This window comes from Engystomops pustulosus, chromosome 9 (genome assembly GCF_040894005.1).
Source record: "Engystomops pustulosus chromosome 9, aEngPut4.maternal, whole genome shotgun sequence".
NCBI lineage: Eukaryota > Metazoa > Chordata > Amphibia > Anura > Leptodactylidae > Engystomops > Engystomops pustulosus.
The window spans coordinates 62,956,117-62,968,649 of NC_092419.1; the positions used below are offsets into that span (position 1 = coordinate 62,956,117).

At 45.2% G+C, this 12,533-nt stretch overlaps 27 pseudogenes; all 27 read left to right on the forward strand.

Annotated features, from left to right (window-relative positions):
- Nucleotides 1–471: 471 nt before the first annotated feature.
- LOC140089881 (5S ribosomal RNA) lies at nucleotides 472–590 on the forward strand (annotated as a pseudogene).
- Nucleotides 591–660: 70 nt separating this feature from the next.
- On the forward strand, nucleotides 661–779 carry LOC140083375 (5S ribosomal RNA; annotated as a pseudogene).
- A 258-nt stretch (nucleotides 780–1,037) lies between these two features.
- LOC140082637 (5S ribosomal RNA) lies at nucleotides 1,038–1,156 on the forward strand (annotated as a pseudogene).
- Nucleotides 1,157–1,226: 70 nt separating this feature from the next.
- LOC140095100 (5S ribosomal RNA) lies at nucleotides 1,227–1,345 on the forward strand (annotated as a pseudogene).
- Nucleotides 1,346–1,604: 259 nt separating this feature from the next.
- On the forward strand, nucleotides 1,605–1,723 carry LOC140088848 (5S ribosomal RNA; annotated as a pseudogene).
- Nucleotides 1,724–2,360: 637 nt separating this feature from the next.
- LOC140098570 (5S ribosomal RNA) lies at nucleotides 2,361–2,479 on the forward strand (annotated as a pseudogene).
- Nucleotides 2,480–2,549: 70 nt separating this feature from the next.
- On the forward strand, nucleotides 2,550–2,668 carry LOC140079088 (5S ribosomal RNA; annotated as a pseudogene).
- Nucleotides 2,669–3,493: 825 nt separating this feature from the next.
- On the forward strand, nucleotides 3,494–3,612 carry LOC140091181 (5S ribosomal RNA; annotated as a pseudogene).
- A 259-nt stretch (nucleotides 3,613–3,871) lies between these two features.
- Nucleotides 3,872–3,990, forward strand: LOC140094644 (5S ribosomal RNA; annotated as a pseudogene).
- A 448-nt stretch (nucleotides 3,991–4,438) lies between these two features.
- On the forward strand, nucleotides 4,439–4,557 carry LOC140082638 (5S ribosomal RNA; annotated as a pseudogene).
- Nucleotides 4,558–5,005: 448 nt separating this feature from the next.
- On the forward strand, nucleotides 5,006–5,124 carry LOC140081575 (5S ribosomal RNA; annotated as a pseudogene).
- Nucleotides 5,125–5,194: 70 nt separating this feature from the next.
- Nucleotides 5,195–5,313, forward strand: LOC140082233 (5S ribosomal RNA; annotated as a pseudogene).
- Nucleotides 5,314–5,949: 636 nt separating this feature from the next.
- On the forward strand, nucleotides 5,950–6,068 carry LOC140082234 (5S ribosomal RNA; annotated as a pseudogene).
- A 635-nt stretch (nucleotides 6,069–6,703) lies between these two features.
- Nucleotides 6,704–6,822, forward strand: LOC140096516 (5S ribosomal RNA; annotated as a pseudogene).
- Nucleotides 6,823–7,081: 259 nt separating this feature from the next.
- On the forward strand, nucleotides 7,082–7,200 carry LOC140084797 (5S ribosomal RNA; annotated as a pseudogene).
- Nucleotides 7,201–7,458: 258 nt separating this feature from the next.
- LOC140082639 (5S ribosomal RNA) lies at nucleotides 7,459–7,577 on the forward strand (annotated as a pseudogene).
- A 70-nt stretch (nucleotides 7,578–7,647) lies between these two features.
- Nucleotides 7,648–7,766, forward strand: LOC140092444 (5S ribosomal RNA; annotated as a pseudogene).
- Nucleotides 7,767–7,835: 69 nt separating this feature from the next.
- On the forward strand, nucleotides 7,836–7,953 carry LOC140092248 (5S ribosomal RNA; annotated as a pseudogene).
- A 70-nt stretch (nucleotides 7,954–8,023) lies between these two features.
- LOC140079089 (5S ribosomal RNA) lies at nucleotides 8,024–8,142 on the forward strand (annotated as a pseudogene).
- A 258-nt stretch (nucleotides 8,143–8,400) lies between these two features.
- LOC140096595 (5S ribosomal RNA) lies at nucleotides 8,401–8,519 on the forward strand (annotated as a pseudogene).
- A 259-nt stretch (nucleotides 8,520–8,778) lies between these two features.
- LOC140096891 (5S ribosomal RNA) lies at nucleotides 8,779–8,897 on the forward strand (annotated as a pseudogene).
- Nucleotides 8,898–9,534: 637 nt separating this feature from the next.
- Nucleotides 9,535–9,653, forward strand: LOC140089882 (5S ribosomal RNA; annotated as a pseudogene).
- A 70-nt stretch (nucleotides 9,654–9,723) lies between these two features.
- Nucleotides 9,724–9,842, forward strand: LOC140083376 (5S ribosomal RNA; annotated as a pseudogene).
- Nucleotides 9,843–10,100: 258 nt separating this feature from the next.
- Nucleotides 10,101–10,219, forward strand: LOC140083700 (5S ribosomal RNA; annotated as a pseudogene).
- Nucleotides 10,220–11,044: 825 nt separating this feature from the next.
- On the forward strand, nucleotides 11,045–11,163 carry LOC140098571 (5S ribosomal RNA; annotated as a pseudogene).
- Nucleotides 11,164–11,233: 70 nt separating this feature from the next.
- Nucleotides 11,234–11,352, forward strand: LOC140079090 (5S ribosomal RNA; annotated as a pseudogene).
- Nucleotides 11,353–12,177: 825 nt separating this feature from the next.
- LOC140091183 (5S ribosomal RNA) lies at nucleotides 12,178–12,296 on the forward strand (annotated as a pseudogene).
- Nucleotides 12,297–12,533: the final 237 nt, after the last annotated feature.

A 12,533-nucleotide genomic window follows, 5' to 3' on the forward strand; every position in this document is an offset into this window, starting at 1 on the left:
GGGAATCCCAAGTTCTGTTGACCTTTATGAACCTGAAAATTGTGTTAGTTTCTCTATGAGATAGTAAAAGAAGGTTCAAATTGAAATGCTGTTGTCAACGGCCATTCTAAGCTGAATGTGCCTGCTCTTGTCAGATCGCAGCAGCGATGCAGCTTAAGGCTTGGCAAGTACCAGCATGGGAGACTGGCTGGGAATCCCAAGTTCTGGTGACTTTTTTGAACCTGAAAATTGTGTTAGTTTCTCTATGAGATAGTAGAAGAAGGTTCAAATTGAACAACTCCTGTCAACGGCCATTCTAAGCTGAATGTGTGTGCTCTTGTCAGATCGCAGCAGCGATGCAGCTTAAGGCTTGGCAAGTACCAGCATGGGAGACTGGCTGGGAATCCCAAGTTCTGTAGACCTTTTTGAACCTGAAAATTGTGTTAGTTTCTCTATGAGATAGTAAAAGAAGGTTCAAATTGAACAGCTGCTGTCAACGGCCATTCTAAGCTGAATGTGCGTGCTCTCGTCAGATCGCAGCAGCAATGCAGCTTAAGGCTTGGCAAGTACCAGCATGGGAGACTGGCTGGGAATCCCAAGTTCTGTTGACCTTTTTGAACCTGAAAATTGTGTTAGTTTCTTTATGAGATAGTAAAAGAAGGTTCAAATTGAACAACTGCTGTCAACGGCCATTCTAAGCTGAATGTGCCTGCTCTCGTTTGATCGCAGCAGCAATGCAGCTTAAGGCTTGGCAAGTACCAGCATGGGAGACTGGCTGGGAATCCCAAGTTCTGTTGACCTTTTTGAACCTGAAAATGTGTTAGTTTCTCTATGAGATAGTAAAAGAAGGTTCAAATTGAACAGCTGCTGTCAACGGCCATTCTAAGCTGAATGTGCGTGCTCTTGTCAGATCGCAGCAGCGATGCAGCTTAAGTCTTGGCAAGTACCAGCATGGGAGACTGGCTTGGAATCCCAAGTTCTGGTGACCTTTTTGAACCTGAAAATTGTGTTAGTTTCTATATGAGATAGTAGAAGAAGGTTCAAATTGAACAACTGCTGTCAATGGCCATTCTAAGCTGAATGTGCCTGCTCTCGTCAGATCGCAGCAGCAATGCAGCTTAAGGCTTGGCAAGTACCAGCATGGGAGACTGGCTGGGAATCCCAAGTTCCGTTGACCTTTTTGAACCTGAAAATTGTGTTAGTTTCTCTATGAGATAGCAAAAGAAGGTTCAAATTGAACAGCTGCTTTCAACGGCCATTCTAAGCTGAATGTGCCTGCTCTCGTCAGATCGCAGCAGCGATGCAGCTTAAGGCTTGGCAAGTTCCAGCATGGGAGACTGGCTGGGAATCCCAAGTTCCGTTGACCTTTTTGAACCTGAAAATTGTGTTAGTTTCTCTATGAGATAGTAAAAGAAGGTTCAAATTGAACAGCTGCTGTCAACGGCCATTCTAAGCTGAATGTGCGTGCTCTTGTCAGATCGCAGCAGCGATGCAGCTTAAGGCTTGGCAAGTTCCAGCATGGGAGACTGGCTGGGAATCCCAAGTTCTGTTGACCTTTTTGAACTTGAAAATTGTTTTAGTTTCTCTATGAGATAGTAAAAGAAGGTTCAATTTGAAACGCTGCTGTCAACGGCCATTCTAAGCTGAATGTGCCTGCTCTTGTCAGATCGCAGCAGCAATGCAGCTTAAGGCTTGGCAAGTACCAGCATGGGAGACTGGCTGGGAATCCCAAGTTCCGTTGACCTTTTTGAACCTGAAAATTGTGTTAGTTTCTCTATGAGATAGTAAAAGAAGGTTCAAATTGAACAGCTGCTGTCAACGGCCATTCTAAGCTGAATGTGCGTGCTCTTGTGAGATCGCAGCAGCGATGCAGCTTAAGGCTTGGCAAGTACCAGCATGGGAGACTGGCTGGGAATCCCAAGTTCTGGTGACTTTTTTGAACCTGAAAATTGTGTTAGTTTCTCTATGAGATAGTAGAAGAAGGTTCAAATTGAACAACTGCTGTCAACGGCCATTCTAAGCTGAATGTGCGTGCTCTTGTCAGATCGCAGCAGCGATGCAGCTTAAGGCTTGGCAAGTACCAGCATGGGAGACTGGCTGGGAATCCCAAGTTCTGGTGACTTTTTTGAACCTGAAAATTGTGTTAGTTTCTCTATGAGATAGTAGAAGAAGGTTCAAATTGAACAACTGCTGTCAACGGCCATTCTAAGCTGAATGTGCGTGCTCTTGTCAGATCGCAGCAGCGATGCAGCTTAAGGCTTGGCAAGTACCAGCATGGGAGACTGGCTGGGAATCCCAAGTTCAGTTAACCTTTTTGAACCTGAAAATTGTGTTAGTTTCTCTATGAGATAGTAAAAGAAGGTTCAAATTGAACAGCTGCTGTCAACGGCCATTCTAAGCTGAATGTGCGTGCTCTCGTCAGATCGTAGCAGCAATGCAGCTTAAGGCTTGGCAAGTACCAGCATGGGAGACTGGCTGGGAATCCCAAGTTCCGTTGTCCTTTTTGAACCTGAAAATTGTGTTAGTTTCTCTATGAGATAGTAAAAGAAGGTTCAAATTGAACAACTGCTGTCAACGGCCATTCTAAGCTGAATGTGCCTGCTCTCGTCAGATCGCAGCAGCAATGCAGCTTAAGGCTTGGCAAGTACCAGCATGGGAGACTGGCTGGGAATCCCAAGTTCTGTTGACCTTTTTGAACCTGAAAATGTGTTAGTTTCTCTATGAGATAGTAAAAGAAGGTTCAAATTGAACAGCTGCTGTCAACGGCCATTCTAAGCTGAATGTGCGTGCTCTTGTCAGATCGCAGCAGCAATGCAGCTTAAGGCTTGGCAAGTACCAGCATGGGAGACTGGCTTGGAATCCCAAGTTCTGGTGACCTTTTTGAACCTGAAAATTGTGTTAGTTTCTCTATGAGATAGCAAAAGAAGGTTCAAATTGAACAGCTGCTGTCAACGGCCATTCTAAGCTGAATGTGCCTGCTCTTGTCAGATTGCAGCAGCAATGCAGCTTAAGGCTTGGCAAGTACCAGCATGGGAGACTGGCTTGGAATCCCAACTTCTGGTGACCTTTTTGAACCTGAAAATTGTGTTAGTTTCTATATAAGATGGTAGAAGAAGGTTCAAATTGAACAACTGCTGTCAATGACCATTCTAAGCTGAATGTGCCTGCTCTCGACAGATCGCAGCAGCAATGCAGCTTAAGGCTTGGCAAGTACCAGCATGGGAGACTGGCTGGGAATCCCAAGTTCCGTTGCCCTTTTTGAACCTGAAAATTGTGTTAGTTTCTCTATGAGATAGTAAAAGAAGGTTCAAATTAAACAGCTGCTGTCAACGGCCATTCTAAGCTGAATGTGCGTGCTCTTGCCAGATCGCAGCAGCGATGCAGCTTAAGGCTTGGCAAGTACCAGCATGGGAGACTGGCTTGGAATCCCAAGTTCTGGTGACCTTTTTGAACCTGAAAATTGTGTTAGTTTCTATATGAGATAGTAGAAGAAGGTTCAAATTGAACAACTGCTGTCAATGGCCATTCTAAGCTGAATGTGCCTGCTCTCGTCAGATCGCAGCAGCAATGCAGCTTAAGGTTTGGCAAGTACCAGCATGGGAGACTGGCTGGGAATCCCAAGTTCCGTTGACCTTTTTGAACCTGAAAATTGTGTTAGTTTCTCTATGAGATAGTAAAAGAAGGTTCAAATTGAACAGCTGCTGTCAACGGCCATTCTAAGCTGAATGTGCGTGCTCTTGTCAGATCGCAGCAGCGATGCAGCTTAAGGCTTGGCAAGTTCCAGCATGGGAGACTGGCTGGGAATCCCAAGTTCTGTTGACCTTTTTGAACTTGAAAATTGTTTTAGTTTCTCTATGAGATAGTAAAAGAAGGTTCAATTTGAAATGCTGCTGTCAACGGCCATTCTAAGCTGAATGTGCCTGCTCTTGTCAGATCGCAGCAGCAATGCAGCTTAAGGCTTGGCATGTACCAGCATGGGAGACTGGCTGGGAATCCCAAGTTCCGTTGACCTTTTTGAACCTGAAAATTGTGTTAGTTTCTCTATGAGATAGTAAAAGAAGGTTCAAATTGAACAGCTGGTGTCAACGGCCATTCTAAGCTGAATGTGCGTGCTCTTGTCAGATCGCAGCAGCGATGCAGCTTAAGGCTTGGCAAGTACCAGCATGGGAGACTGGCTGGGAATCCCAAGTTCTGGTGACTTTTTTGAACCTGAAAATTGTGTTAGTTTCTCTATGAGATAGTAAAAGAAGGTTCAAATTGAACAACTGCTGTCAACGGCCATTCTAAGCTGAATGTGTGTGCTCTTGTCAGATCGCAGCAGCGATGCAGCTTAAGGCTTGGCAAGTACCAGCATGGGAGACTGGCTGGGAATCCCAAGTTCTGTTGACCTTTTTGAACCTGAAAATTGTGTTAGTTTCTCTATGAGATAGTAAAAGAAGGTTCAAATTGAACAGCTGCTGTCAATGGCCATTCTAAGCTGAATGTGCCTGCTCTCGTCAGATCGCAGCAGCAATGCAGCTTAAGGCTTGGCAAGTACCAGCATGGGAGACTGGCTGGGAATCCCAAGTTCCGTTGACCTTTTTGAACCTGAAAATTGTGTTAGTTTCTGTATGAGATAGTAAAAGAAGGTTCAAATTGAAAAGCTGCTGTCAACGGCCATTCTAAGCTGAATGTGCGTGCTCTTGTCAGATCGCAGCAGCGATGCAGCTTAAGGCTTGGCAAGTACCAGCATGGGAGACTGGCTGGGAATCCCAAGTTCTGGTGACCTTTTTGAACCTGAAAATTGTGTTAGTTTCTCTATGAGATAGTAGAAGAAGGTTCAAATTGAACAACTGCTGTCACCGGCCATTCTAAGCTGAATGTGTGTGCTCTCGTCAGATCGCAGCAGCAATGCAGCTTAAGGCTTGGCAAGTACCAGCATGGGAGACTGGCTGGGAATCCCAAGTTCCGTTGACCTTTTTGAACCTGAAAATTGTGTTAGTTTCTCTATGAGATAGTAAAAGAAGGTTCAAATTGAACAGCTGCTGTCAACGGCCATTCTAAGCTGAATATGCCTGCTCTCGTCAGATCGCAGCAGCAATGCAGCTTAAGGCTTGGCAAGTACCAGCATGGGAGACTGGCTGGGAATCCCAAGTTCCGTTGACCTTTTTGAACCTGAAAATTGTGTTAGTTTCTCTATGAGATAGTAAAAGAAGGTTCAAATTGAACAGCTGCTGTCAACGGCCATTCTAAGCTGAATATGCCTGCTCTCGTCAGATCGCAGCAGCAATGCAGCTTAAGGCTTGGCAAGTACCAGCATGGGAGACTGGCTGGGAATCCCAAGTTCTGTTGACCTTTTTGAACCTGAAAATGTGTTAGTTTCTCTATGAGATAGTAAAAGAAGGTTCAAATTGAACAGCTGCTGTCAACGGCCATTCTAAGCTGAATGTGCGTGCTCTTGTCAGATCGCAGCAGCGATGCAGCTTAAGGCTTGGCAAGTACCAGCATGGGAGACTGGCTGGGAATCCCAAGTTCTGGTGACCTTTTTGAACCTGAAAATTGTGTTAGTTTCTCTATGAGATAGCAAAAGAAGGTTCAAATTGAACAGCTGCTGTCAACGGCCATTCTAAGCTGAATGTGCGTGCTCTTGTCAGATCGCAGCAGCGATGCAGCTTAAGGCTTGGCAAGTACCAGCATGGGAGACTGGCTGGGAATCCCAAGTTCTGGTGACCTTTTTGAACCTGAAAATTGTGTTAGTTTCTCTATGAGATAGTAGAAGAAGGTTCAAATTGAACAACTGCTGTCACCGGCCATTCTAAGCTGAATGTGTGTGCTCTCGTCAGATCGCAGCAGCAATGCAGCTTAAGGCTTGGCAAGTACCAGCATGGGAGACTGGCTGGGAATCCCAAGTTCCGTTGACCTTTTTGAACCTGAAAATTGTGTTAGTTTCTCTATGAGATAGTAAAAGAAGGTTCAAATTGAACAGCTGCTGTCAACGGCCATTCTAAGCTGAATATGCCTGCTCTCGTCAGATCGCAGCAGCAATGCAGCTTAAGGCTTGGCAAGTACCAGCATGGGAGACTGGCTGGGAATCCCAAGTTCTGTTGACCTTTTTGAACCTGAAAATGTGTTAGTTTCTCTATGAGATAGTAAAAGAAGGTTCAAATTGAACAGCTGCTGTCAACGGCCATTCTAAGCTGAATGTGCGTGCTCTTGTCAGATCGCAGCAGCGATGCAGCTTAAGGCTTGGCAATTACCAGCATGGGAGACTGGCTGGGAATCCCAAGTTCTGGTGACCTTTTTGAACCTGAAAATTGTGTTAGTTTCTCTATGAGATAGCAAAAGAAGGTTCAAATTGAACAGCTGCTGTCAACGGCCATTCTAAGCTGAATGTGCCTGCTCTTGTCAGATTGCAGCAGCAATGCAGCTTAAGGCTTGGCAAGTACCAGCATGGGAGACTGGCTGGAATCCCAAGTTCTGGTGACTTTTTTGAACCTGAAAATTGTGTTAGTTTCTCTATGAGATAGAAGAAGAAGGTTCAAATTGAACAACTGCTGTCAACGGCCATTCTAAGCTGAATGTGTGTGCTCTTGTCAGATCGCAGCAGCGATGCAGCTTAAGGCTTGGCAAGTACCAGCATGGGAGACTGGCTGGGAATCCCAAGTTCCGTTGACCTTTTTGAACCTGAAAATTGTGTTAGTTTCTCTATGAGATAGTAAAAGAAGGTTCAAACTGAACAGCTGCTGTCAACGGCCATTCTAAGCTGAATGTGCCTGCTCTCGTCAGATCGCAGCAGAAATGCAGCTTAAGGCTTTGCAAGTACCAGCATGGGAGACTGGCTGGGAATCCCAAGTTCCGTTGACCTTTTTGAACCTGAAAATTGTGTTAGTTTCTCTATGAGATAGTAAAAGAAGGTTCAAATTGAACAGCTGCTGGCAACGGCCATTCTAAGCTGAATGTGCGTGCTCTTGTCAGATCGCAGCAGCGATGCAGCTTAAGGCTTGGCAAGTACCAGCATGGGAGACTGGCTGGGAATCCCAAGTTCTGGTGACTTTTTTGAACCTGAAAATTGTGTTAGTTTCTCTATGAGATAGTAAAAGAAGGTTCAAATTGAACAGCTGCTGTCAACGGCCATTCTAAGCTGAATGTGCCTGCTCTCGTCAGATCGCAGCAGCAATGCAGCTTAAGGCTTGGCAAGTACCAGAATGGGAGACTGGCTGGGAATCCCAAGTTCTGTTGACCTTTTTGAACCTGAAAATGTGTTAGTTTCTCTATGAGATAGTAAAAGAAGGTTCAAATTGAACAGCTGCTGTCATCGGCCATTCTAAGCTGAATGTGCGTGCTCTTGTCAGATCGCAGCAGCGATGCAGCTTAAGGCTTGGCAAGTACCAGCATGGGAGACTGGCTTGGAATCCCAAGTTCTGGTGACCTTTTTGAACCTGAAAATTGTGTTAGTTTCTCTATGAGATAGCAAAAGAAGGTTCAAATTGAACAGCTGCTGTCAATGGCCATTCTAAGCTGAATGTGCCTGCTCTCGTCAGATCGCAGCAGCAATGCAGCTTAAGGCTTGGCAAGTACCAGCATGGGAGACTGGCTGGGAATCCCAAGTTCCGTTGACCTTTTTGAACCTGAAAATTGTGTTAGTTTCTCTATGAGATAGTAAAAGAAGGTTCAAATTGAATAGCTGCTGTCAACGGCAATTCTAAGCTGAATGTGCCTGCTCTCGTCAGATCGCAGCAGCAATGCAACTTAAGGCTTGGCAAGTACCAGCATGGGAGACTGGCTGGGAATTCCAAGTTCCGTTGACCTTTTTGAACCTGAAAATGTGTTAGTTTCTCTATGAGATAGTAAAAGAAGGTTCAAATTGAACAGCTGCTGTCAACGGCCATTCTAAGCTGAATGCGCTGCTCTCGTCAGATCGCAGCAGCAATGCAGCTTAAGGCTTGGCAAGTACCAGCATGGGAGACTGGCTGGGAATCCCAAGTTCCGTTGACCTTTTTGAACCTGAAAATTGTGTTAGTTTCTCTATGAGATAGTAAAAGAAGGTTCAAATTGAACAGCTGCTGTCAACGGCCATTCTAAGCTGAATGTGCCTGCTCTCGTCAGATCGCAGCAGCAATGCAGCTTAAGGCTTGGCAAGTACCAGCATGGGAGACTGGCTGGGAATCCCAAGTTCTGTTGACCTTTTTGAACCTGAAAATGTGTTAGTTTCTCTATGAGATAGTAAAAGAAGGTTCAAATTGAACAGCTGCTGTCAACGGCCATTCTAAGCTGAATGTGCGTGCTCTTGTCAGATCGCAGCAGCAATGCAGCTTAAGGCTTGGCAAGTACCAGCATGGGAGACTGGCTTGGAATCCCAAGTTCTGGTGACCTTTTTGAACCTGAAAATTGTGTTAGTTTCTATATGAGATAGTAGAAGAAGGTTCAAATTGAACAACTGCTGTCAATGGCCATTCTAAGCTGAAGGTGCCTGCTCTAGTCAGATCGCAGCAGCAATGCAGCTTAAGGCTTGGCAAGTACCAGCATGGGAGACTGGCTGGGAATCCCAAGTTCCGTTGACCTTTTTGAACCTGAAAAATGTGTTAGTTTCTCTATGAGATAGTAAAAGAAGGTTCAAATTGAACAGCTGCTGTCAACGGCCATTCTAAGCTGAATGTGCCTGCTCTCGACAGATCGCAGCAGCAATGCAGCTTAAGGCTTGGCAAGTACCAGCATGGGAGACTGGCTTGGAATCCCAAGTTCTGGTGACCTTTTTGAACCTGAAAATTGTGTTAGTTTCTATATAAGATAGTAGAAGAAGGTTCAAATTGAACAACTGCTGTCAATGGCCATTCTAAGCTGAATGTGCCTGCTCTCGCCAGATCGCAGCAGCAATGCAGCTTAAGGCTTGGCAAGTACCAGCATGGGAGACTGGCTGGGAATCCCAAGTTCCGTTGCCCTTTTTGAACCTGAAAATTGTGTTAGTTTCTCTATGAGATAGCAAAAGAAGGTTCAAATTGAACAGCTGCTGTCAACGGCCATTCTAAGCTGAATGTGCCTGCTCTTGTCAGATCGAAGCAGCAATGCAGCTTAAGGCTTGGCAAGTACCAGCATGGGAGACTGGCTGGGAATCCCAAGTTCTGTTGACCTTTATGAACCTGAAAATTGTGTTAGTTTCTCTATGAGATAGTAAAAGAAGGTTCAAATTGAAATGCTGTTGTCAACGGCCATTCTAAGCTGAATGTGCCTGCTCTTGTCAGATCGCAGCAGCGATGCAGCTTAAGGCTTGGCAAGTACCAGCATGGGAGACTGGCTGGGAATCCCAAGTTCTGGTGACTTTTTTGAACCTGAAAATTGTGTTAGTTTCTCTATGAGATAGTAGAAGAAGGTTCAAATTGAACAACTGCTGTCAACGGCCATTCTAAGCTGAATGTGTGTGCTCTTGTCAGATCGCAGCAGCGATGCAGCTTAAGGCTTGGCAAGTACCAGCATGGGAGACTGGCTGGGAATCCCAAGTTCTGTTGACCTTTTTGAACCTGAAAATTGTGTTAGTTTCTCTATGAGATAGTAAAAGAAGGTTCAAATTGAACAGCTGCTGTCAACGGCCATTCTAAGCTGAATGTGCGTGCTCTCGTCAGATCGCAGCAGCAATGCAGCTTAAGGCTTGGCAAGTACCAGCATGGGAGACTGGCTGGGAATCCCAAGTTCTGTTGACCTTTTTGAACCTGAAAATTGTGTTAGTTTCTTTATGAGATAGTAAAAGAAGGTTCAAATTGAACAACTGCTGTCAACGGCCATTCTAAGCTGAATGTGCCTGCTCTCGTTTGATCGCAGCAGCAATGCAGCTTAAGGCTTGGCAAGTACCAGCATGGGAGACTGGCTGGGAATCCCAAGTTCTGTTGACCTTTTTGAACCTGAAAATGTGTTAGTTTCTCTATGAGATAGTAAAAGAAGGTTCAAATTGAACAGCTGCTGTCAACGGCCATTCTAAGCTGAATGTGCGTGCTCTTGTCAGATCGCAGCAGCGATGCAGCTTAAGTCTTGGCAAGTACCAGCATGGGAGACTGGCTTGGAATCCCAAGTTCTGGTGACCTTTTTGAACCTGAAAATTGTGTTAGTTTCTATATGAGATAGTAGAAGAAGGTTCAAATTGAACAACTGCTGTCAATGGCCATTCTAAGCTGAATGTGCCTGCTCTCGTCAGATCGCAGCAGCAATGCAGCTTAAGGCTTGGCAAGTACCAGCATGGGAGACTGGCTGGGAATCCCAAGTTCTGTTGACCTTTTTGAACTTGAAAATTGTTTTAGTTTCTCTATGAGATAGTAAAAGAAGGTTCAATTTGAAACGCTGCTGTCAACGGCCATTCTAAGCTGAATGTGCCTGCTCTTGTCAGATCGCAGCAGCAATGCAGCTTAAGGCTTGGCAAGTACCAGCATGGGAGACTGGCTGGGAATCCCAAGTTCCGTTACCTTTTTGAACCTGAAAATTGTGTTAGTTTCTCTATGAGATAGTAAGAGAAGGTTCAAATTGAACAGCTGCTGTCAACGGCCATTCTAAGCTGAATGTGCGTGCTCTTGTGAGATCGCAGCAGCGATGCAGCTTAAGGCTTGGCAAGTACCAGCATGGGAGACTGGCTGGGAATCCCAAGTTCTGGTGACTTTTTTGAACCTGAAAATTGTGTTAGTTTCTCTATGAGATAGTAGAAGAAGGTTCAAATTGAACAACTGCTGTCAACGGCCATTCTAAGCTGAATGTGCGTGCTCTTGTCAGATCGCAGCAGCGATGCAGCTTAAGGCTTGGCAAGTACCAGCATGGGAGACTGGCTGGGAAACCCAAGTTCTGGTGACTTTTTTGAACCTGAAAATTGTGTTAGTTTCTCTATGAGATAGTAGAAGAAGGTTCAAATTGAACAACTGCTGTCAACGGCCATTCTAAGCTGAATGTGCGTGCTCTTGTCAGATCGCAGCAGCGATGCAGCTTAAGGCTTGGCAAGTACCAGCATGGGAGACTGGCTGGGAATCCCAAGTTCTGTTAACCTTTTTGAACCTGAAAATTGTGTTAGTTTCTCTATGAGATAGTAAAAGAAGGTTCAAATTGAACAGCTGCTGTCAACGGCCATTCTAAGCTGAATGTGCGTGCTCTCGTCAGATCGTAGCAGCAATGCAGCTTAAGGCTTGGCAAGTACCAGCATGGGAGACTGGCTGGGAATCCCAAGTTCCGTTGTCCTTTTTGAACCTGAAAATTGTGTTAGTTTCTCTATGAGATAGTAAAAGAAGGTTCAAATTGAACAACTGCTGTCAACGGCCATTCTAAGCTGAATGTGCCTGCTCTCGTCAGATCGCAGCAGCAATGCAGCTTAAGGCTTGGCAAGTACCAGCATGGGAGACTGGCTGGGAATCCCAAGTTCTGTTGACCTTTTTGAACCTGAAAATGTGTTAGTTTCTCTATGAGATAGTAAAAGAAGGTTCAAATTGAACAGCTGCTGTCAACGGCCGTTCTAAGCTGAATGTGCGTGCTCTTGTCAGATCGCAGCAGCAATGCAGCTTAAGGCTTGGCAAGTACCAGCATGGGAGACTGGCTTGGAATCCCAAGTTCTGGTGACCTTTTTGAACCTGAAAATTGTGTTAGTTTCTCTATGAGATAGCAAAAGAAGGTTCAAATTGAACAGCTGCTGTCAACGGCCATTCTAAGCTGAATGTGCCTGCTCTTGTCAGATTGCAGCAGCAATGCAGCTTAAGGCTTGGCAAGTACCAGCATGGGAGACTGGCTTGGAATCCCAACTTCTGGTGACCTTTTTGAACCTGAAAATTGTGTTAGTTTCTATATAAGATGGTAGAAGAAGGTTCAAATTGAACAACTGCTGTCAATGACCATTCTAAGCTGAATGTGCCTGCTCTCGACAGATCGCAGCAGCAATGCAGCTTAAGGCTTGGCAAGTACCAGCATGGGAGACTGGCTGGGAATCCCAAGTTCCGTTGCCCTTTTTGAACCTGAAAATTGTGTTAGTTTCTCTATGAGATAGTAAAAGAAGGTTCAAATTGAACAGCTGCTGTCAACGGCCATTCTAAGCTGAATGTGCGTGCTCTTGCCAGATCGCAGCAGCGATGCAGCTTAAGGCTTGGCAAGTACCAGCATGGGAGACTGGCTTGGAATCCCAAGTTCTGGTGACCTTTTTGAACCTGAAAATTGTGTTAGTTTCTATATGAGATAGTAGAAGAAGGTTCAAATTGAACAACTGCTGTCAATGGCCATTCTAAGCTGAATGTGCCTGCTCTCGTCAGATCGCAGCAGCAATGCAGCTTAAGGTTTGGCAAGTACCAGCATGGGAGACTGGCTGGGAATCCCAAGTTCCGTTGACCTTTTTGAACCTGAAAATTGTGTTAGTTTCTCTATGAGATAGTAAAAGAAGGTTCAAATTGAACAGCTGCTGTCAACGGCCATTCTAAGCTGAATGTGCGTGCTCTTGTCAGATCGCAGCAGCGATGCAGCTTAAGGCTTGGCAAGTTCCAGCATGGGAGACTGGCTGGGAATCCCAAGTTCTGTTGACCTTTTTGAACTTGAAAATTGTTTTAGTTTCTCTATGAGATAGTAAAAGA